A 22,828-nucleotide genomic window follows, 5' to 3' on the forward strand; every position below is an offset into this window, starting at 1 on the left:
TGTGCGAAAACTATGTCAACTTTGCATTATAAGCAGAAAATTAAACCAGTTTGCCTTCGAAATATATTTTAAGAATAGCCCAAAATAGCATGCGTAATAGAAAATTAAGAAAACTTTCTGATGCATAAAAGTACTGACTAGTGCTGAATGAATCAATTACTATAAAATATTATTCTCTGATTCAAGTAATTTAACTGTAAACATTATCTTTTGTGTGTAAAATATAATTGTTAGTTGCGCTGATAAGTACAAATATTAACTTTATACGCCTTCATACACTCTAAATAACATAACTTTGATATATAAATTAGTAACAATTTGTTAAAAATTAAGATAAACTGTAGAATTGTTTTCTTAAATAAATATAAAGTAGTAAAAATACTAAACAAATAATTCCTTCTTTTGCTATTTAAAGGATGTCAAACAGTGTAAACCAGTTGTTAGTGGCTAAATAACATAAAATTTGAAGGCAGTAACAATATTTTTAAAAAATACTGTTTTTTACCTAACTTTGTGAATTAAATACTAGTACATTTTGGCAAATTATAAAAAAAATATACCTATTTCTTTGGTATTTGTACTAAAGTGAAGAAAATGTTACTAAAACTTGGCTAGTACAGTAAATCTGAGAGTTTTAGCTTTATTTGTCCGTAACTGGATATAATTGTAACTTGTTAATCTCGTCAAACACAATCTTTGCCTCAATTTTGGAAGCTAGCTGAACTTTAGCGTTTCGAATTACATATAGTGAAGGTCTCTATAGTGGAAAAATACACCCAGTCTGTAAAATTTGGAAATGTTGTCTCCTTCTCTGTCGAACCAGACCAAGAGTGTTCTCAAGTGTTTCAATATATTTCTTAACATAACTAACTTTTCAAAAAAAAGAATACCTTGTGCCCAGATAGCTTAATTGGTATAGCGTTAGACTTTTTAACCTTTCTGTCCAGGGTTCGAGTCCCTGTCTGGGCGATAACAATTTTTAAATTTTGTCATCGGATCTTTTGCAGAATGGATATAAAATATGTTTACAGTCTAACAGATTATTATTTATCTTAAAATTTCGCAAATAAGCTTTTAAGTTTCTCAAATATCAGCATCTTTAGCTAACAGTACAGCATAACCAGTAATGTTATGATAGAAATGTTCTGGTGGTAGAACCTACACCTACTGTAATATCTGTGGTATTAACTTACATGCAGCCCATAACTTTTGGGACTGTTTCTCCTCCGTTACATTTCCTCGCCATTTACCCTTAGCGTCGCGATTAGCCTCAGAAGCAAAAAAAGCTAAATCTTATATTTGTTCTTTTTATATCTCTGAAACCACCTATACTATAGAACTACATTTAATGAATTTTGCAGTCTTCCTGTTTGATCTGTTAAATAATCCAGTCAATAAAAATATACTTACATAGAAAAATCTGTTTTTCAGATACTTTAATCGGACAATCTGCTTTTGCGTACTTCCTCAGAAATATACACAATCATAGTTCTTTATAAATTTAGCACCTGATATAGAATAAGTCGAAGTCTAGTTAGAGTTGGCCTGTAAGTGCTTCTGGTACATGTAGTCACTTGAAAAAACAAATATTGGGTGTATAAAAAATAGCATTCTTGTGAAACAGTAAAAATCAACCTCATTTCCTCGTAGCATTAGCTGTAAATGCTTCTTGCAGGTTAACAAAGCTCTGGCGTCTAGTCCTACATCACCTACAATCCTTTGTAAAGTTCGTGTTGTCCTATAAATTGTCGATATACATACTAAATCCCTAGTTACAGCCTAAGCTTTTAGTTTCAATCAGAGGATTTCAGTGTTCAAATAGTGATTGTAGCCTCGTATAATAAACCAAATGGAAATAACCCAAGTGTTGATGCACCCAAAAAACCAGAAATACTTAAAAAATACCTTGAAAAAGGCTATAAGGCTAAATTATTCTTCTAGCATAGAAAAAAAGTTTAGCAAGTGGACCTATGGTCTATATAGTCAGTCGTCTGAGAACTTCGTCTTGTCCTGTGAATTGTCAATATATTGATAAATAGTTACATTTTTTTTAAAAAAAGGAACAATGTTGGTAAGCGTCCAGTTATGGACCCATCGGTAAAGGAATTTCAGTCTTTATAGACACACAATAATTTTCGTTACACTAAACATTTGGCCTCGTATAAAAATAAATAGTCGAAATGATAAACATTTCGTGTACCTTATCTAGTAAGCCTTAGCTAGAAATACAATAACAGCGTTACAGACATAAAAATTAAGCAAGCTTTGATATTCTAGTGGCACATAATAAATATAAAATATTCTTTAAAATACTCTGACAAATAGTTGTGGGTTATCTGAGATCAAAATTTTCAAGCCCTCTCTCCTGCATAAATAGGCTCTAGAATTCACTAAGCCTCAAAATAATATTGGGTACATAAAATAAAAAGCAGATGGAGAGTGATGCTGATCGCATCATCTCCAAACAGCAAAAACAAAAGTATATGGATGGAGCTCTACCTGATATATTTAGAAAACTTAGTATAAGAGTAACAAAATACTCAGCAAACTCTAAAATAAACAAACTTTCCTACGTAGCAGGCGTAACCTGACCTAAATAAATACATATAGAAATACAGAACCAAAAATAGCATAGTAAAAATCAGTAAACCCTAATAATAATAATAATAATAATAATAATAATATATATTCTGTGGCTTACATTTTAGCTAAAAGTACTTTTTCTTTAGTGCTTTCGAAAAAATTTAAATAAATACTAAACTCTAAGTTAAAAATTTGTAAATGTATATATAATACAAAACAAAATAAATAAAAATTAATACATACCCTGCAAAAAATCAGTAAAAAAGTTGAAAACATCTCTTTGTGCATCCAAAATATAATAACAAATCCTTCCTGACTGGATTAAGTTGTGTTATTTGAGTAATATTAGGCTAAACTTGTGAACAAATAGAAGTTGAGAACACACACTTAGTGTGTCGAAAATGTAACTACAAGTCTTTCCTGAACAGATTGAATTGTGTTATTTTGGTAATAATAAGCCTAGACTTGTGAAATAAACAGATAGCATTTGAGAACTAAAAGTCTTTCCTGAACAGATTGAATTGTATTATTTTGGTAATAATAAGCCTAAACTTGTGAAATAAACAGATAGAAGTTGAAAAAAAACAGACTTTTGCATCCAAAATATAACTAAAAGTCTTTCCTGAATAGTATAAATAGTGTTATTTTGGTAAAAATAAGCCTAAACTTGTGAAATAAACAGATAGAAGTTGAAAAAACACACTTTGTGTGTCGAAAATATAACTAAAAGTCTTTCCTGAATAGTATAAATAGTGTTATTTTGGTAAAAATAGGTATAAAATTGTAAAATAATAAGTTAAAAGTTGAAAAAAATGTCTTTGTGAATCCAAAATTTAATGAAAAATTGTTGCCTGAATAGTATAAATAGTGTTATTTTGGTAAAAATTAACATAAAGTTGTAAAATAATAAGTTAAAAGTTGAAAAAAATGTCTGTGAATCCAAAATTAATGAAAAAATGTTGCCTGAATAGTATAAATAGTGTTATTTTGGTAAAAATTAACATAAAGTTGTAAAATAATAAATTAAAAATTGAAAAAATGTCTTTGTGAATCCAAAATTTAATGAAAAAATGTTGCCTGAATAGTATAAATAGTGTTATTTTGGTAAAAATTAACATAAAGTTGTAAAATAATTAGTTAAAAGTTGAAAAAATATCTTTGTGAGTCCAAAATTTAATAAAAAATGTTGCCTTAATAGTATAAATAGTTTTATTTTGGTAAAAAATTAACATAAAGTTGTAAATTAATAAGTTAAAAGTTGAAAAAAATGTCTTTGTGAGTCCAAAATTTTATAAAAAAATGTTTCCTGAACAGCTGAAATTGTGTTATTTGAGTAATAATAAGCCTAATAAACAGATAGAAGTTGAGAACACACACTTAGTGTGTCGAAAATGTAACTAAAAGTCTTTCCTGAATAGTACAAATAGTGTTATTTTTGTAAAAACATAATATCAATTTGTAAAATAATAAGTTAAAACTTGAAAAAATGTCTTTGTGAGTCCAAAATTTAATAAAAAATGTTGCCTGAATAGTACAAATAGTGTTATTTTTGTAAAAATAAGGATAAGCTGTGAAAATGTTTGACATAAAGTCAAAGTTTGGTAAAAAATAAACTCAAAATTAAGTTAAATAGCACACAGTAACATACATTTACTACCTAAATCAATAATCAATGGGTCCTAGGTTCGTTACCCCGTGATAAAAGCAAATGGTGAAAACTGTAGGCCCCGTCCCTGATAGCTCTCCTTTCTTCATAGTACAGATAAAAAAACCCTGCGCTAAAGCGTCCTGTGCCTTGGGGCAACCCTGAGCGGAATATTAATTGGCGGCTGAAACCAGTTCTACAAGCGACGCATAGCTTCAGAGATTTGACCCTTGCTGCGCATTTCCAGACATCCTTTGTTGTCTGGTTGAATCCCTCCCCTGCCCTACAGTATTGCATAGCTTTCCCCTGTTATTGCGTACTGGTTAACCTTGGAAAAACCGGTTCTGAAAATCTATCGACGCGTTCTCTGATTGGTGAATCAGGTTCCTTCTTTGTTCTGACGTTCTGACGTCATTTGACCTTGAACGCACACTCCCCCAAATTCCTTTCTCGTCTACCCTCAGAGCGGAGTCGAGATTCGGAGACAGTATTCTGTCTAGCATCTCGCACCATCGTCTTTCATAACTTAATGAAATTATTGCATAGTACTAATTAATAACATTACATATCGCGCGTTCGAGTACCGGGACCGTCTTCTTTCGTAATTGGACCTGTACCTACAGCCATTACCACCGTTCATAGCGGTTCATAAACCGTAAACTCTTATTTTCAATACTATAAACATTAATTAATAACATTTTATACATTACATACTTTGCAGTAATGAATATAAAACCATATGCATAGCGTTTAGTACCTCTAATTACCTTCTATATACATATTTTTCATAAAATAAATAATTATATATTCATAAAAAATTATAAACATGCAAATACATAAATGTAAAATATTCTAAGTACTTGCAAATGAATTCTAAGTACGTGCAAATTAATTAAAACCCGTGTAAATTAGTAAAAAGTACGTGCAAATTAAAGACCACCCATGCAGCGACCGTCCTTATCTCATTCGGATACTACTCTCATTAATACATATATATTAAACGAACTTTGAATGCATACACAATTTAGCGTTAACATGTTGCATACTTATGTATTTTCTTATTTTACGCCGTTCCATGTTGCATAAATAAAATATATGTTGTACATGAAAGTAACACATATCATATGTACAAATAGAATTATGTTCATCATGCATTTTGTGTCTTTCAAAAATACAGTTGTGTGCTTGTTTTGCAGTATTAGCAAATGTGAAATTGAACTTGTTGGAAAAATATTTTCAAATTATTTGTTCCATGACAAATGCTTTAGCACAGACTTCTAACCCCTTCTTGCGTGATTTTTAATAACATCTTTGATGCTAGTATTATTACTACCACTACCAACACTACATTACAATTATTATTATTTATACGTTTGTCCTGGTACTGGCCTCCCTCCAGACAAAAATTATTGGTTGCGCCCACTGGCGTACGCAGGATTTTTTTCTGGAAGGGCTGGAATTGTATAGGTGGATGCTTTCAGTGGCGCAAACTTATAGGGATCCGTGGGAACATAGCGCTCCTAAGAATTTGTCGTGTTATTATTATTATATTTGTTATTGTTGTATATTTTTGTATTAAAAATCAATAAATAATATTTTTAAAATAGCGAGTATGCTGCATATTAATATCATAATACATGGAAGGGAGAATTTGAGATTTTTTAAACTTATAAGAACCCAATGTTTTTAGTAGGGGTGGTGCACGGGTTCTGCGCCCGAAAATGAGGCTCGCCTTAATGGATTTGTCTCGTAAGGCAATGAGCCTCATTTTCTGGCAGTGTTGCCAGCTCCTTACTTGAAAAAATCACCAAGGTTTTTTTTGGGGTTTAACCTAGCCTAAAGCAAGGAGCTGGCAATCTTGCTTGAGGCTCGCCTTAATGGATTGCTCTCGTAAGGCACGAGCCTTATTTTCTGGCAGTGTTGCCAATATTTTACTCGAAAAAATCACCAAGGTTGTTTTCGGGGTTTAACCTAGCCTAAAGCAAGGAGCTGGCAACGTTGCTTGAGACTTGCGTTACAGTGCATAAAGCAAGGAGCTGGCAACCTTGCTTGAGGCTTGCGTTACAGCGCATAAAGCAAGGTTGCCAACCTACTGGTACTTTTGCCATAGCTTTTTACAAAAAAAGAGAGAGGAGAGAGAGAGGAGAGAGGAGAGAGAGAGAGGGAAGAGTTAAACAACCGACAGCTGCCAACACCCACCCTAACCTAACCTAACCTAACCTAACCTAACCTAACCCAACCTAACCTAACCAGGTCTAACCTAGCCTAAAGCAAGGAGCTGGCAAGTTTACTTAAGACTTGCCTTAGTGCATAAAACAAGGTTGCCAACCTACTGGTATTTTTGCCATAGCCTTTTACAAAAAAAAAAGAGAGAGAAGAGAGAGGGAAGAGTTAAACAACCGACAGCCCACCTACAGCTTTTTTTTTTGTCTAACCTAGCCTAAAGCAAGGGGCTGGCAACTTGGCTTGAGGTTTGCTTTACAGTGCATAAAGCAATTTTTGCCAACCTACATATACTAAACAAGGAAAGCGGGCACTGTCGTAAAAGAGAGAGATGGATGGATGGGAACACTACACAGGTTCAACGTCATCAAATAAAAATTGCCTTAATGGTTTTCTTGTAAGGCATGATCTCTATTTTCTCGCAGTGCTGCCAACTCCTACCTACACTTTTTTTAGTTGGCAAGGGCTAGAGAGAGAGAAAAACTTATAGCTGGGAACGGTAATGAGCGAATGCGCCATATCGTAATTTTCCAACTCCCGGGGGGGGGGGGGCAACGTTTGTATATCGCGACCTTTGTAAACCTCTCTCGGGGGAACGACGTGCCGCGCACACACACAGACACACACGCGCGCGCGTGTATTGTGACGCAAGCAAACAGACAAAATAATAATAATTGTTGTTTTTTTTAGGATTCCTGGCCCCTGGCGTGGTGCCCAACCAAAAACGTAAAGGTTTTCCCCGTACGGCCTTCGAACGTAGAATTGATTGACGTGCGGGCGAATCTCTTCCGGAATGTTTTTCAATTCGTACATCTGACCATACATGCTATTCATCATCAATTTAGCCGTGTTCTGTTTGGCGCCTATTTCGAGCAGTTTGCCCGGCGGTAAAGTCTTATTGTTTTTTAAATTTTTTGATTTTTTACGCAAGGCCATGATCTTGCGTATGCACGTGGCGTTTAGCGTGTCTCGTGAAAAATACACGTGAAGATCAGCTTCCGTACAGCCGGTGTGGGATTTGTGACGCTGCGATAAACATTAACTTCCGTACCGGGCGGAACGTCCGTTCCGGCGGCGTGGAATTCGCGCCACTCCCAAGTTCACGTTGAAAAGAGAGAGGCCAGCTGCTACTTTGGCCATGCACATGCTCCCTTAACTTGCCCCGTAGGATACGTTCTGTTCTCTTACGAGAATTAATATAGGTTGTTATAGAACCCTCCAATTCATGACTTAGCAAAAAATCTGTTTGGTGATTCATCACGTACACCTATATGTGAGAAAAAGTATGAATAGAACCTATGTTCGGAAATTCAAAATGGCGACCAGAAGTGGGGTTATCTTGGAAACAGTAAGACTTAGCAAGAATCTGTTTGCGGATTCGTCATGTACACCTATATGTGAGAAAAAATATAAATAGAACCTATGCTCGAAAATTCAAAATAGCGACCGGAAGTGGGGTTATCTTGGAAACGGTAAGACTTAGGAAAAATCTGTTTGGAGATTCATCATGTACACCTATATGTGAGAAAAAGTATGAATAGAACCTATGTTCGGAAATCCAAAATGGCGACCGGAAGTGGCGTTATCTTGGAAACGGTAAGACTTAGGAGAAATCTGTTTGCGGATTCATCACGTACGCCTATATGTGAGAAAAAGTATGAATAGAACCTATGCTCGGAAATCGAAAATGGCGACCGGAAGTGGCGTTATCTTGGAAACGGCGAGACTTAGGAGAAATCTGTTTGCGGATTCATCACGTACGCCTATATGTGAGAAAAAGTATGAATAGAACCTATGCTCGGAAATTCAAAATGGCGACCGGAAGTGGGGTTATCTTGGAAACGGTAAGACTTAGGAAAAATCTGTTTGCGGATTCATCACGTACGCCTATATGTGAGTAAAAATATGAATAGAACCTATGTTCGGAAATCAAAAATGGCGACCGGAAGTGGCGTTATCTTGGAAACGGTAAGACTTAGGAAAAATCTGTTTGCGGATTTATCACGTACACCTATACGTGAGAAAAAGTATAAATAGAACCTATGTTTGGAAATCCAAAATGGCGACCGGAAGTGGGATTATCTTGGAAACGGTAAGACTTAGGAGAAATCTGTTTGCAGATTCGTCACGTACGCCTATATGTGAGTAAAATATGAATAGAACCTATGTTCGGAAATCGAAAATAGCGACCGGAAGTGGCGTTATCTTGGAAACGGTAAGACTTAGGAGAAATCTGTTTGCGGATTCATCACGTACGCCTATATGTGAGAAAAAGTATGAATAGAACCTATGTTCGGAAATCGAAAATAGCGACCGGAAGTGGTGTTATCTTGGAAACGGTAAGACTTAGGAGAAATCTGTTTGCGGATTCATCACGTACACCTATACGTGAGTAAAATATGAATAGAACCTATGCTCAGAAATCCAAAATGGCGATCGGAAATAGGGTTATCTTGGAAACGGCAAGACTTAGAAAAAATATGTTTGCTGATTCATCATGTACGTCTATACGTGAGTAAAAATATGAATAGAACCTATGTTCGGAAATTTGAACGAAGCGAACAGAGAGATCGAATACGACGTGGACGTAGGGGACGGGTTCGTTCATCCTCACAGAGCAGACCTCTACCTTCAATTCGACGTGGTGAAGAAGGAAAGCGGATACGCGTTTCCCGCAGCAGCAAACTTGATACTCGTGGACAACTTCGTGCCTCGCCTGTTCTCGCAGGTGGAGGTGAGGAAACACAACACCGTCATCGACAGAATAGATTATCCAGGCATCACGTCGACGGCAGTGGGAACGTTGAAATTATCCAAAACGGACGCAGCGTACTACCAGGCCGGGGGATTCGAAGCGGGAACCAAAATATCGACGACAAGTCACACGGTGCTTTTTCCCATGCGTTTGCTTCCGGGATTCTTCTCGGACTACAAGGAGATTATGTGGAAGAGAGGACTGCGCGTTACGTTTCGAAGAGCTGCCAACAACAACGACGCACTGATGCACTGATGCGACGCAGTTCAACAACATACAGTTCGACATGCCAGATTTCATCGTAGTGCTTTTTCAGACCGGGAGGGACAAAAATCAGGAAAAAGATTCCAGCAAGTTTGACGACTGCAAGATCAAGAATGTTTATCTGAAGAACAGTAGAAACGAAGTGTTCCCGCACGAGAATTACAACCTCGACGTGACCAAAAACGATTACCTCAAACTTTACGAAGCGTTCTCGGCTTACAAACGCGTGACCGAGGGAAGCGTGGACATGTACTACACGCCCAGCGAATTCAAAGCACGGAGACCCATGACTGTCATCAACACATCTAAGAGAAAGAAGGTTGTGGTCAACGATCGAACCAACATCAAGATCGTCTGCGAGTTTCACGATGCCTTGCCCGAGGATATCCTATGTAGTGGAACGTGGAGAGAAACCTTGGTGATTTTTTCGAGTAAGATGTTGGCAACACTGCGAGAAAATAAGGCTTATGCCTTACAAGAGCAAACTATTAAGGCGAGCCTCACCGAGCCTTATTTTCGATCGCAGAATTCTCCATTTGGGTCTACTAATGTTGCCAACTCACTAGGCCGTATCAATATTGCGCGCTCAAGCATGATTTAATTTTATTATATTTTCAGATTGACCACAAAACAAGGTGTTGACAGGCAGTGTGTATATATATTGTAAGAAGATGTTTTATTATCAACCTCCACTTCTTGCAGTACATCCTGGACACAGCGTTGCAGGTTAACAAAGGATTTTTGGTTAGTATATATTTTTTTTCTTAAAACTGTTCGGTTACTCGCTCGTTCCTGGCATCATACACAAAAGTTTTCTCCGCGATGAGGATGACGCTACACAGAGTGTCGGCAGGCAAGGCATCGTGGAACTCGCACACAATCTTGATGTTGGTGCGATCGTTAACAACCACCTGCTTTCTTTTAGATGTGTTGATGAGGAACATGGGTCTGCGAGCTATGAACTCGTTTGGATTGTAGTACACGTCCACGTTACCGGAAGTCACTCGTTTGTAAGCTGTGTACGCCTCGTACAGTTTCAGGTAGTCCTTTTCTGCGATGTTTAGGTTGTAGTTCTCACGTGGGAAAACTTCGTTCCTGCCATTTTTGAGGTAAATGTTCTTAATCTTGCAGTTGTCGAACTGGCTTGAATTTTTCTCCTGATTGTTACCTCTTCCTGTCTGGAAGAGTACGACTGCAAACTCGGGCATGTCGTACCGAATGTTGTTGAATTGCGTGGTTACGTCAAATTCGAAATGATTGCCGGAAGCAGGTTTTTGCACACACTGGTAGCCATAAAACTGAATGGACACTTGAGGATTCTTCAGGATGTCGGCTTTGTACTTGAGAGCATAGTTTGATTCGTATTCTACCACTGGCACGCGCAGCTCCATGGATCTTACAATACACTTGGCAGCGTCGGGTAGTGTGTTGGGAAGCAAGGTAGTCCCGTCCGGGCCCAAAGTGCTGTATCGCATCAGTGCGTCGTTGTCGTTGGCAGCTCTGCGAAAAGTAACACGCAAACCACCCTTCCACATGATCTCCTTGTAGTCCGAGAAGAAACCGGGCAGCAGACGCATGGGAAACAGTACTGTGTGACTTTGAGTTTTGATTTTTGTGCCTGCTTCGAATCCCCCTGCCTGGTAGTATGCTGCATCGGTCTTGGAGAGTTTCAGTGTTCCCACGGCAGTCGAGGTAATCCCGGGGTAGTCAACCCTATCGATGACGGTGCCGTGTTTTCTAACTTCCACCTGCGAGAATAGGTACGGCACAAAATTATCTACGAGTCTTAGGTTTGCGTTGGCAAGAAATGCTTCGCCGTTGTCTCTCTTCACTACATCAAACTTGACGTACAAATCAGCTCTGTGAGGGTGAATGAATCCATCCCCGACGTCCACATCGTATTCTATCTCTCGATTCGCTTCGTTAAGGTTGGCAAACGTGCGACGGTTGGGAGGGAAGGACTGCAACTCGTAACTTTCGATTTGTTCCATGATGGCTATTTATTATATGTTAATCTCCACGACGACAGTGGTTGCGGCTCCTGCAAAATCAACCACCCCCCTCTTCTTGTTTGTCACTGCTAATTCTATGTTGTCTATGCAATTACGATATACAGGAAAGTATATCGGTGGGGAGGGTGTGTAGATAATTGGCTCCATGAACTCAGAGTTTGGTTTGAACGTAGCGATAATACCTGTCTGCTTGTGACTCCCTGGGATGCCGTCAGAGGATTTGGTGATCATATCTTGATTATTTTTTTTACAGAGCAGTTCGGGTAGGTTGTTATTTATAGACCCCACCCTATTTTTTTTTTGTTTTGTGTTCATGGCGATGGTCGTACCTAATGCGGCGACTTGTTTGCCCAACGAGATGTCTCTGCTGACGAGTCTCCCGAAAGCTGCGTGCTCTAACTTTCTGTCAGCATCATGACGTACATCGAGATCGGTATTGGTATTGTAGGCAATATCGTGATCCTTGCATGCAGCATCCAGGGGATTCACACCCTTGTCGCCTCTCTTTAGTCGCTGTTCGAGTTTGGTACCGGGACCGCGGTACTGGTAACCTGGCAAGTGCATCTTGAAGGGTAGCTTGTTGATGATGTCGTTCACGAGACCTCGACCTTCGGCAACGTTCCAAAATTTCGGAGGTAGGGTGTTGATGATTTTGATGAGGTACCCTATGCCTTTGTCGTTATTCACAATGAAGTTGGCAAGCTTGGAGCTAACCATGTCCACAATTCCTACCTTCTCGTTGCGAAAGTTGCTGTTTCTCAGAACGTTGCAACGTTTAGAAAGTCGTTAATTTTGTTTCTGTATTTTCCGTCGTTGGGTTTCCTCGTCATGTCGATCGTCGCGAATCCGAAATCGTCACTGTTCCAGCAAGAAGAGCAACGTTCCGAAAATTGATTGATCAACAGGCCGTTGAGTTTAGTTCGAGAAAGACGAGGTTTTCGGATTGTACCCAACCATGGAACTCAACGAGGGCGTGGTTTGGAAAATCGGAAAATCGAAAGTCACGTTCGAGGGTGACAACGTGAAAGTCAATTTGGGTGAGAAAAACAGCTGGAACAGGTATCCTGGTACGGTTGGACTGTGGGAACTCATCACCAAAAATGCAACCAAGAGATTACACAGACGAAGATTACCAAAGTTACAACGAAATTTTGATCATGACGGATGCCTTGTACCAAAACAACGACGCTACGCAGAATCGCGTCAAATCTAGCAGCGGCGAAAAAATACAAGAACCTCATCAAGCCGATATGGAACCAGGTCAAAACAGGCAGCGGCGTCAAACTCTACAACAACCTGCCCAAAGAGTTTGTGTGGGTTGACGACGTGCGCAAGCTCATAGACAGATTGTTGGTTATTGCAGGAGAGGAGAATGCAGGCAACAGCAACTTTCGCAACGAGAAGGTAGGAATTGTGGACATGGTTAGCTCCAAGCTTGCCAACTTCATTGTGAATAACGACAAAGGCATAGGGTACCTCATCAAAATCATCAACACCCTACCTCCGAAATTTTGGAACGTTGCCGAAGGTCGAGGTCTCGTGAACGACATCATCAACAAGCTACCCTTCAAGATGCACTTGCCAGGTTACCAGTACCGCGGTCCCGGTACCAAACTCGAACAGCGACTAAAGAGAGGCGACAAGGGTGTGAATCCCCTGGATGCTGCATGCAAGGATCACGATATTGCCTACAATACCAATACCGATCTCGATGTACGTCATGATGCTGACAGAAAGTTAGAGCACGCAGCTTCGGGAGACTCGTCAGCAGAGACATCTCGTTGGGCAAACAAGTCGCCGCATTAGGTACGACCATCGCCATGAACACAAAACAAAAAAAAAATAGGGTGGGGTCTATAAATAACAACCTACCCGAACTGCTCTGTAAAAAAAATAATCAAGATATGATCACCAAATCCTCTGACGGCATCCCAGGGAGTCACAAGCAGACAGGTATTATCGCTACGTTCAAACCAAACTCTGAGTTCATGGAGCCAATTATCTACACACCCTCCCCACCGATATACTTTCCTGTATATCGTAATTGCATAGACAACATAGAATTAGCAGTGACAAACAAGAAGAGGGGGGTGGTTGATTTTGCAGGAGCCGCAACCACTGTCGTCGTGGAGATTAACATATAATAAATAGCCATCATGGAACAAATCGAAAGTTACGAGTTGCAGTCCTTCCCTCCCAACCGTCGCACGTTTGCCAACCTTAACGAAGCGAATCGAGAGATAGAATACGATGTGGACGTCGGGGATGGATTCATTCACCCTCACAGAGCTGATTTGTACGTCAAGTTTGATGTAGTGAAGAGAGACAACGGCGAAGCATTTCTTGCCAACGCAAACCTAAGACTCGTAGATAATTTTGTGCCGTACCTATTCTCGCAGGTGGAAGTTAGAAAACACGGCACCGTCATCGATAGGGTTGACTACCCCGGGATTACCTCGACTGCCGTGGGAACACTGAAACTCTCCAAGACCGATGCAGCATACTACCAGGCAGGGGGATTCGAAGCAGGCACAAAAATCAAAACTCAAAGTCACACAGTACTGTTTCCCATGCGTCTGCTGCCCGGTTTCTTCTCGGACTACAAGGAGATCATGTGGAAGGGTGGTTTGCGTGTTACTTTTCGCAGAGCTGCCAACGACAACGACGCACTGATGCGATACAGCACTTTGGGCCCGGACGGGACTACCTTGCTTCCCAACACACTACCCGACGCTGCCAAGTGTATTGTAAGGTCCATGGAGCTGCGCGTGCCAGTGGTAGAATACGAATCAAACTATGCTCTCAAGTACAAAGCCGACATCCTGAAGAATCCTCAAGTGTCCATTCAGTTTTATGGCTACCAGTGTGTGCAAAAACCTGCTTCCGGCAATCATTTCGAATTTGACGTAACCACGCAATTCAACAACATTCGGTACGACATGCCCGAGTTTGCAGTCGTACTCTTCCAGACAGGAAGAGGTAACAATCAGGAGAAAAATTCAAGCCAGTTCGACAACTGCAAGATTAAGAACATTTACCTCAAAAATGGCAGGAACGAAGTTTTCCCACGTGAGAACTACAACCTAAACATCGCAGAAAAGGACTACCTGAAACTGTACGAGGCGTACACAGCTTACAAACGAGTGACTTCCGGTAACGTGGACGTGTACTACAATCCAAACGAGTTCATAGCTCGCAGACCCATGTTCCTCATCAACACATCTAAAAGAAAGCAGGTGGTTGTTAACGATCGCACCAACATCAAGATTGTGTGCGAGTTCCACGATGCCTTGCCTGCCGACACTCTGTGTAGCGTCATCCTCATCGCGGAGAAAACTTTTGTGTATGATGCCAGGAACGAGCGAGTAACCGAACAGTTTTAAGAAAAAAAATATATACTAACCAAAAATCCTTTGTTAACCTGCAACGCTGTGTCCAGGATGTACTGCAAGAAGTGGAGGTTGATAATAAAACATCTTCTTACAATATATATACACACTGCCTGTCAACACCTTGTTTTGTGGTCAATCTGAAAATATAATAAAATTAAATCATGCTTGAGCGCGCAATATTGATACGGCCTAGTGAGTTGGCAACATTAGTAGACCCAAATGGAGAATTCTGCGATCGAAAATAAGGCTCGGTGAGGCTCGCCTTAATAGTTTGCTCTTGTAAGGCATAAGCCTTATTTTCTCGCAGTGTTGCCAACATCTTACTCGAAAAAATCACCAAGGTTTCTCTCCACGTTCCACTACATAGGATATCCTCGGGCAAGGCATCGTGAAACTCGCAGACGATCTTGATGTTGGTTCGATCGTTGACCACAACCTTCTTTCTCTTAGATGTGTTGATGACAGTCATGGGTCTCCGTGCTTTGAATTCGCTGGGCGTGTAGTACATGTCCACGCTTCCCTCGGTCACGCGTTTGTAAGCCGAGAACGCTTCGTAAAGTTTGAGGTAATCGTTTTTGGTCACGTCGAGGTTGTAATTCTCGTGCGGGAACACTTCGTTTCTACTGTTCTTCAGATAAACATTCTTGATCTTGCAGTCGTCAAACTTGCTGGAATCTTTTTCCTGATTTTTGTCCCTCCCGGTCTGAAAAAGCACTACGATGAAATCTGGCATGTCGAACTGTATGTTGTTGAACTGCGTCGCATCAGTGCATCAGTGCGTCGTTGTTGTTGGCAGCTCTTCGAAACGTAACGCGCAGTCCTCTCTTCCACATAATCTCCTTGTAGTCCGAGAAGAATCCCGGAAGCAAACGCATGGGAAAAAGCACCGTGTGACTTGTCGTCGATATTTTGGTTCCCGCTTCGAATCCCCCGGCCTGGTAGTACGCTGCGTCCGTTTTGGATAATTTCAACGTTCCCACTGCCGTCGACGTGATGCCTGGATAATCTATTCTGTCGATGACGGTGTTGTGTTTCCTCACCTCCACCTGCGAGAACAGGCGAGGCACGAAGTTGTCCACGAGTATCAAGTTTGCTGCTGCGGGAAACGCGTATCCGCTTTCCTTCTTCACCACGTCGAATTGAAGGTAGAGGTCTGCTCTGTGAGGATGAACGAACCCGTCCCCTACGTCCACGTCGTATTCGATCTCTCTGTTCGCTTCGTTCAAATTTCCGAACATAGGTTCTATTCATATTTTTACTCACGTATAGACGTACATGATGAATCAGCAAACATATTTTTTCTAAGTCTTGCCGTTTCCAAGATAACCCTATTTCCGATCGCCATTTTGGATTTCTGAGCATAGGTTCTATTCATATTTTACTCACGTATAGGTGTACGTGATGAATCCGCAAACAGATTTCTCCTAAGTCTTACCGTTTCCAAGATAACACCACTTCCGGTCGCTATTTTCGATTTCCGAACATAGGTTCTATTCATACTTTCTCACATATAGGCGTACGTGATGAATCCGCAAACAGATTTCTCCTAAGTCTTACCGTTTCCAAGATAACGCCACTTCCGGTCGCTATTTTCGATTTCCGAACATAGGTTCTATTCATATTTTACTCACATATAGGCGTACGTGACGAATCTGCAAACAGATTTCTCCTAAGTCTTACCGTTTCCAAGATAATCCCACTTCCGGTCGCCATTTTGGATTTCCAAACATAGGTTCTATTTATACTTTTTCTCACGTATAGGTGTACGTGATAAATCCGCAAACAGATTTTTCCTAAGTCTTACCGTTTCCAAGATAACGCCACTTCCGGTCGCCATTTTTGATTTCCGAACATAGGTTCTATTCATATTTTTACTCACATATAGGCGTACGTGATGAATCCGCAAACAGATTTTTCCTAAGTCTTACCGTTTCCAAGATAACCCCACTTCCGGTCGCCATTTTGAATTTCCGAGCATAGGTTCTATTCATACTTTTTTCTCACATATAGGCGTACGTGATGAATCCGCAAACAGATTTCTCCTAAGTCTCGCCGTTTCCAAGATAACGCCACTTCCGGTCGCCATTTTCGATTTCCGAGCAATAGGTCTATTCATACTTTTTCTCACATATAGGCGTACGTGATGAATCCGCAAACAGATTTCTCCTAAGTCTTACCGTTTCCAAGATAACGCCACTTCCGGTCGCCATTTTGGATTTCCGAACATAGGTTCTATTCATACTTTTTCTCACATATAGGTGTACATGATGAATCTCCAAACAGATTTTTCCTAAGTCTTACCGTTTCCAAGATAACCCCACTTCCGGTCGCTATTTTGAATTTTCGAGCATAGGTTCTATTTATATTTTTTCTCACATATAGGTGTACATGACGAATCCGCAAACAGATTCTTGCTAAGTCTTACTGTTTCCAAGATAACCCCACTTCTGGTCGCCATTTTGAATTTCCGAACATAGGTTCTATTCATACTTTTTCTCACATATAGGTGTACGTGATGAATAGGGAACGGAACTTTAGGTAAATAAATGTTTTTTCTGCGATAAGATAGAGACCCTCGTTTTTGCCAAAATTCTGATCATAGCCTTACATGTCAACATAGCAAATTTTATTTTACATAAAAACACATATTTTCCAGTTTTCCGTATGTAAATACATATTTTGCGAATTTTTATTTTAAATACATAAAATCGCTCATTGACTTCAGCTACCTCGATATCCTCGAAGGAAAAATGTTTATTCTCGCACATCTTTCAATATCGAGAGTGTTAGGTTTGCTTTGTCTTTGAACACGCTCGCTGACAGGCTTCTGGCGCCTCGCCTACGATCCTATTGGGGGAAAATATTACCCCACTGGATCTAACGCACAAGTTCTAATATCTAAATGTACAGATTTTTGGGGGGGAAACCAAGGTTTTCAAACTTTGTGCCAAATTGCACGTGTTTTGGAAGCTGAAGTAGAGGAAGCTTTTGAAAACTTCAGCGTTAGTGGCATTCGTGCTTCAAATATGCAAGAATTGTTTCTTGTGACGTGGAGCGATCTTTCTCACAATATAAGATGCTTTTTAGAGACAATCGTCACAGATTTACAGCGGAGAATTTGGAGAAAACTATGGTGATTCACTGCAACTCTTCCAAAAAATAGCTCGCTAAGAGGTAAGCATTTAGAAACTGATTTTAGGTGTTTAAAATGCATGTAATATTTTGTTTTTGTTACCAAATGTTTTTCATTTTTATCACATATTTTCCTGTTTTTATCACATATTTTCAACATTTATGACACATAAAAAATAAATATTTCTGAGTTTTTTAGCACATAAAGTTCCGTTCCCTAGTGATGAATCACCAAACAGATTTTTTGCTAAGTCATGAATTGGAGGGTTCTATAACAACCTATATTAATTCTCGTAAGAGAACAGAACGTATCCTACGGGGCAAGTTAAGGGGGCATGTGCATGGCCAAAGTAGCAGCTGGCCTCTCTCTTTTCAACGTGAACTTGGGAGTGGCGCGAATTCCACGCCGCCGGAACGGACGTTCCGCCCGGTACGGAAGTTAATGTTTATCGCAGCGTCACAAATCCCACACCGGCTGTACGGAAGCTGATCTTCACGTGTATTTTTCACGAGACACGCTAAACGCCACGTGCATACGCAAGATCATGGCCTTGCGTAAAAAATCAAAAAAATTAAAAAACAATAAGACTTTACCGCCGGGCAAACTGCTCGAAATAGGCGCCAAACAGAACACGGCTAAATTGATGATGAATAGCATGTATGGTCAGATGTACGAATTGAAAAACATTCCGGAAGAGATTCGCCCGCACGTCAATCAATTCTACGTTCGAAGGCCGTACGGGGAAAACCTTTACGTTTTTGGTTGGGCACCACGCCAGGGGCCAGGAATCCTAAAAAAACAACAATTATTATTATTTTGTCTGTTTGCTTGCGTCACAATACACGCGCGCGCGTGTGTGTCTGTGTGTGTGCGCGGCACGTCGTTCCCCCGAGAGAGGTTTACAAAGGTCGCGATATACAAACGTTGCCCCCCCCCCCCCGGGAGTTGGAAAATTACGATATGGCGCATTCGCTCATTACCGTTCCCAGCTATAAGTTTTTCTCTCTCTCTAGCCCTTGCCAACTAAAAAAAGTGTAGGTAGGAGTTGGCAGCACTGCGAGAAAATAGAGATCATGCCTTACAAGAAAACCATTAAGGCAATTTTTATTTGATGACGTTGAACCTGTGTAGTGTTCCCATCCATCCATCTCTCTCTTACGACAGTGCCCGCTTTCCTTGTTTAGTATATGTAGGTTGGCAAAAATTGCTTTATGCACTGTAAAGCAAACCTCAAGCCAAGTTGCCAGCCCCTTGCTTTAGGCTAGGTTAGACAAAAAAAAAAGCTGTAGGTGGGCTGTCGGTTGTTTAACTCTTCCCTCTCTCTTCTCTCTCTTTTTTTTTTGTAAAAGGCTATGGCAAAAATACCAGTAGGTTGGCAACCTTGCTTTATGCACTAAGGCAAGTCTTAAGTAAACTTGCCAGCTCCTTGCTTTAGGCTAGGTTAGACCTGGTTAGGTTAGGTTGGGTTAGGTTAGGTTAGGTTAGGTTAGGTTAGGTTAGGTTAGGGTGGGTGTTGGCAGCTGTCGGTTGTTTAACTCTTCCCTCTCTCTCTCTCTCCTCTCTCCTCTCTCTCTCCTCTCTCTTTTTTTGTAAAAAGCTATGGCAAAAGTACCAGTAGGTTGGCAACCTTGCTTTATGCGCTGTAACGCAAGCCTCAAGCAAGGTTGCCAGCTCCTTGCTTTATGCACTGTAACGCAAGTCTCAAGCAACGTTGCCAGCTCCTTGCTTTAGGCTAGGTTAAACCCCGAAAACAACCTTGGTGATTTTTTCGAGTAAAATATTGGCAACACTGCCAGAAAATAAGGCTCGTGCCTTACGAGAGCAATCCATTAAGGCGAGCCTCAAGCAAGATTGCCAGCTCCTTGCTTTAGGCTAGGTTAAACCCCAAATAAAACCTTGGTGATTTTTTCGAGTAAGGAGCTGGCAACACTGCCAGAAAATGAGGCTCATTGCCTTACGAGACAAATCCATTAAGGCGAGCCTCATTTTCGGGCGCAGAACCCGTGCACCACCCCTACTGTTTTTCAAAATTTGGCATCCCTGACTGCTTTCTAGTGGGTGGCATACACAATAAGATATATATTTACAACTTTCCACTATCAAAAATGTAATTTTATAGGGCTTGAATTTACCTCTCCGTTTTTTTCAGAGTTTATGGTGCTTTTAATTGAAAATGTCGATTTTTCAAAATTTCGGAGAGGACTGTAGCGTACGCCAGTGGTTGCGCCTCTGATCACAAAGAACACTCATGCCCAGACTCGAAACTGGGACCCTTGGCTTCGTAGTGTGTTGTGTAACCATCCCACCATAGAGCTCGGCTGGTGAAAGTTGTAGGACAGCTTAGTTGGTCAAATTAATGATGAAAATGTGATAGTGTTTCACATTTATTATTTTGGTTAATGTGCGTAAAAATCGTGCATACTGGAAATTAGAGGGAAACATTATGAAGAACGATTTATAAAGGACTGACTCCCTTAATCAGCTCTGCAGAGAGGCTCAAAGCTGTTGCTACATATTAATCGTCTAATAACATTACCGGCCTGTAAATATCAAGTAGATACAGTCCCGACTAGACTTTATCTTTGAATTCTTTGGCAGCCCGGAAAGGTCATTATCTATTATTTGATGTTGCTCGAACTTTTTTTGTTCGTTGGAGTTTCAAGATATCATCCCTTTCCTGTTACTTATAGTTTTTGCTATATCTGCCAATGCGACACAATATATTAAAAATCTGCCCCCTCTGGGATTGACTTTGCCCCCCCCCCCCCACTAAGAATTCCTGGCTACGGGTCTACCACTCCATTCGTCAACAATTGTTTTAAAATAACTACTTGCCGATATTGAGCACTAATAAAGAATAATCCGAAACACAAGGAAGCCGATTGTGACCGACTACCTCAATAGCTGAGGCCGCGTGCACCAAACGCCGATTATTTCGAAGTTCAGGTGAAGGATTCCTCTAATATCTTATTCTATACTCTCATTCTTATATTGTATTCTTATATATTCATTATTTTATTTCTATGTTATATGTATCTTTATATTTCATATCTTGTTTATTGTTTGGAGCTTGATGCGCACCCACTTATTGTATCATTTTAAGTGTTTGATATGTTAGTATGTTAATTGTCTATTATGACGTAATTTGTTTTGTTCAATTGGGTAGTCTGTTATAGTTATGGACTAACCTTAAAACATTTGATTGTGGGTTGTGAGGTGAGAGAGATTATTATGGATGTTGCTGGAATAATAGAAGTGATTTTGGAAATGTGAATGTGTTAATTTGTGTAGTGAAGAAGTATTATGATCTAAATACACTTTTGTTTGTAATAAGAAGTTTAATTGTGAGTTCAAGTGTTATATTTTTCTTGGAATTTATTTTTCAAAACTATGGTAAATATGCGATATCGCCCGAACGGATTTCTTCAAATTTACAGGAGAAACTACTTACTGAAATTAGTTTCTGTAGCATTGTCGAAGTTCTTCGAGGTATTTTCTGAACTGAGAACTTCTCCATAGAATGCTGCAGAACAAGATATAATCACTTTTTAAGTAAGGAACTTGCATTTTCAGACATTATGTCGTTGTTTCCATTATGTACCTGCAGATGACGCGAGCGTCGAAAGTCACGCGGTCTCGCCAGTGTTTCCAAACGTGCCTTTTTCTTACGAGAATTTTTTTTCCTTTTTTTATAACTATGCTTACCTAACCCAGTCCAGCCTAACCTATCCTTGCCGGAAATGGTCTGTGGGGCTATCGTGAATGGTTTGTGGGGCTATCGTGAATGGTTTTTTGGGGCTATCCGTCAATGGTTTGTGATGACATAATGAACACGAAAGTAGGTATTTTTCGGTGAAGAAGGTTGAAACACAAGCACGACGCGTGATGATCCATGACGAGTGCACGCCATATTGTCTGTTACCCAAGCGGAACAAGGAATACAAATAATGACTCGTAATATGAAAAGTTGACACTATTTTATGGAAAAAGGCATTACTTCACCTTAAAGAATCTTCCGTAATGCAGAATAGGTAAGTATCAATGCTAAAATTAACGAAATAAACGAATGAGAGGTGTTCGGGAGATATCGCATATTTACCAAAACGAATATTCCGCTGACACCTGATTATCTAGTGAAGAAAAAAATGAAAACTTTCAGAAAAATAGTTTATTGTCACATAGTTCTTAGACAATAAAGCTTATATATTCTTACTTTAAAGCTTTTAAACTGTCATTTTAACACTAGGATCAAATGTCGAATTTTCCTGAAAGCTGTTTTTCAAAGCTAATATTCTAGGGACATTCATTAAAGTAAAAGTAAAGTGCTCCCCTGTGCTTAGCACCACGCCATGAAGGCGTATAGGGGGTATGGGGGTAACGCCTCACACTTCCTTGATCCGGTCGTGAGTGGGGTGCCACCGCGGCCACCAGGGACATTCATTTTTCCAGTTAAACAATCAAAGGGAAGTTTCAGAAAAATATTGTATTATCATACAGGTATAAGCGTATAAAGTATATATATATATATCTAGACGTTTCAAAAATATTATACCCAATTTGTTTTTTATCGGACAACTCATCACTTATCAACTTTCTGAAAGAAAATCACATTTTTCCCATTTTTGTATCAAATTTAAATTCATTTTCGAATTTTATTAGGCTATAATTAGCCTCTTAAGACGCATTTATGCTTTTATTTTGACATTCGAATCAAAGCTCTAATCTTTGGGGAAGATGGTGCTCCAAGCTAATATTCTGCTGAAACCCTTTTTTCCAGTTACCAAATCAAAGAGAAGTATCAGAAAAATTTTGTATTATCAC

The sequence above is a fragment of the Lepisma saccharinum genome, chromosome 24, assembly GCF_977018435.1.
Source record: "Lepisma saccharinum chromosome 24, izLepSacc3.1, whole genome shotgun sequence".
In the NCBI taxonomy this organism is placed as follows: domain Eukaryota; kingdom Metazoa; phylum Arthropoda; class Insecta; order Zygentoma; family Lepismatidae; genus Lepisma; species Lepisma saccharinum.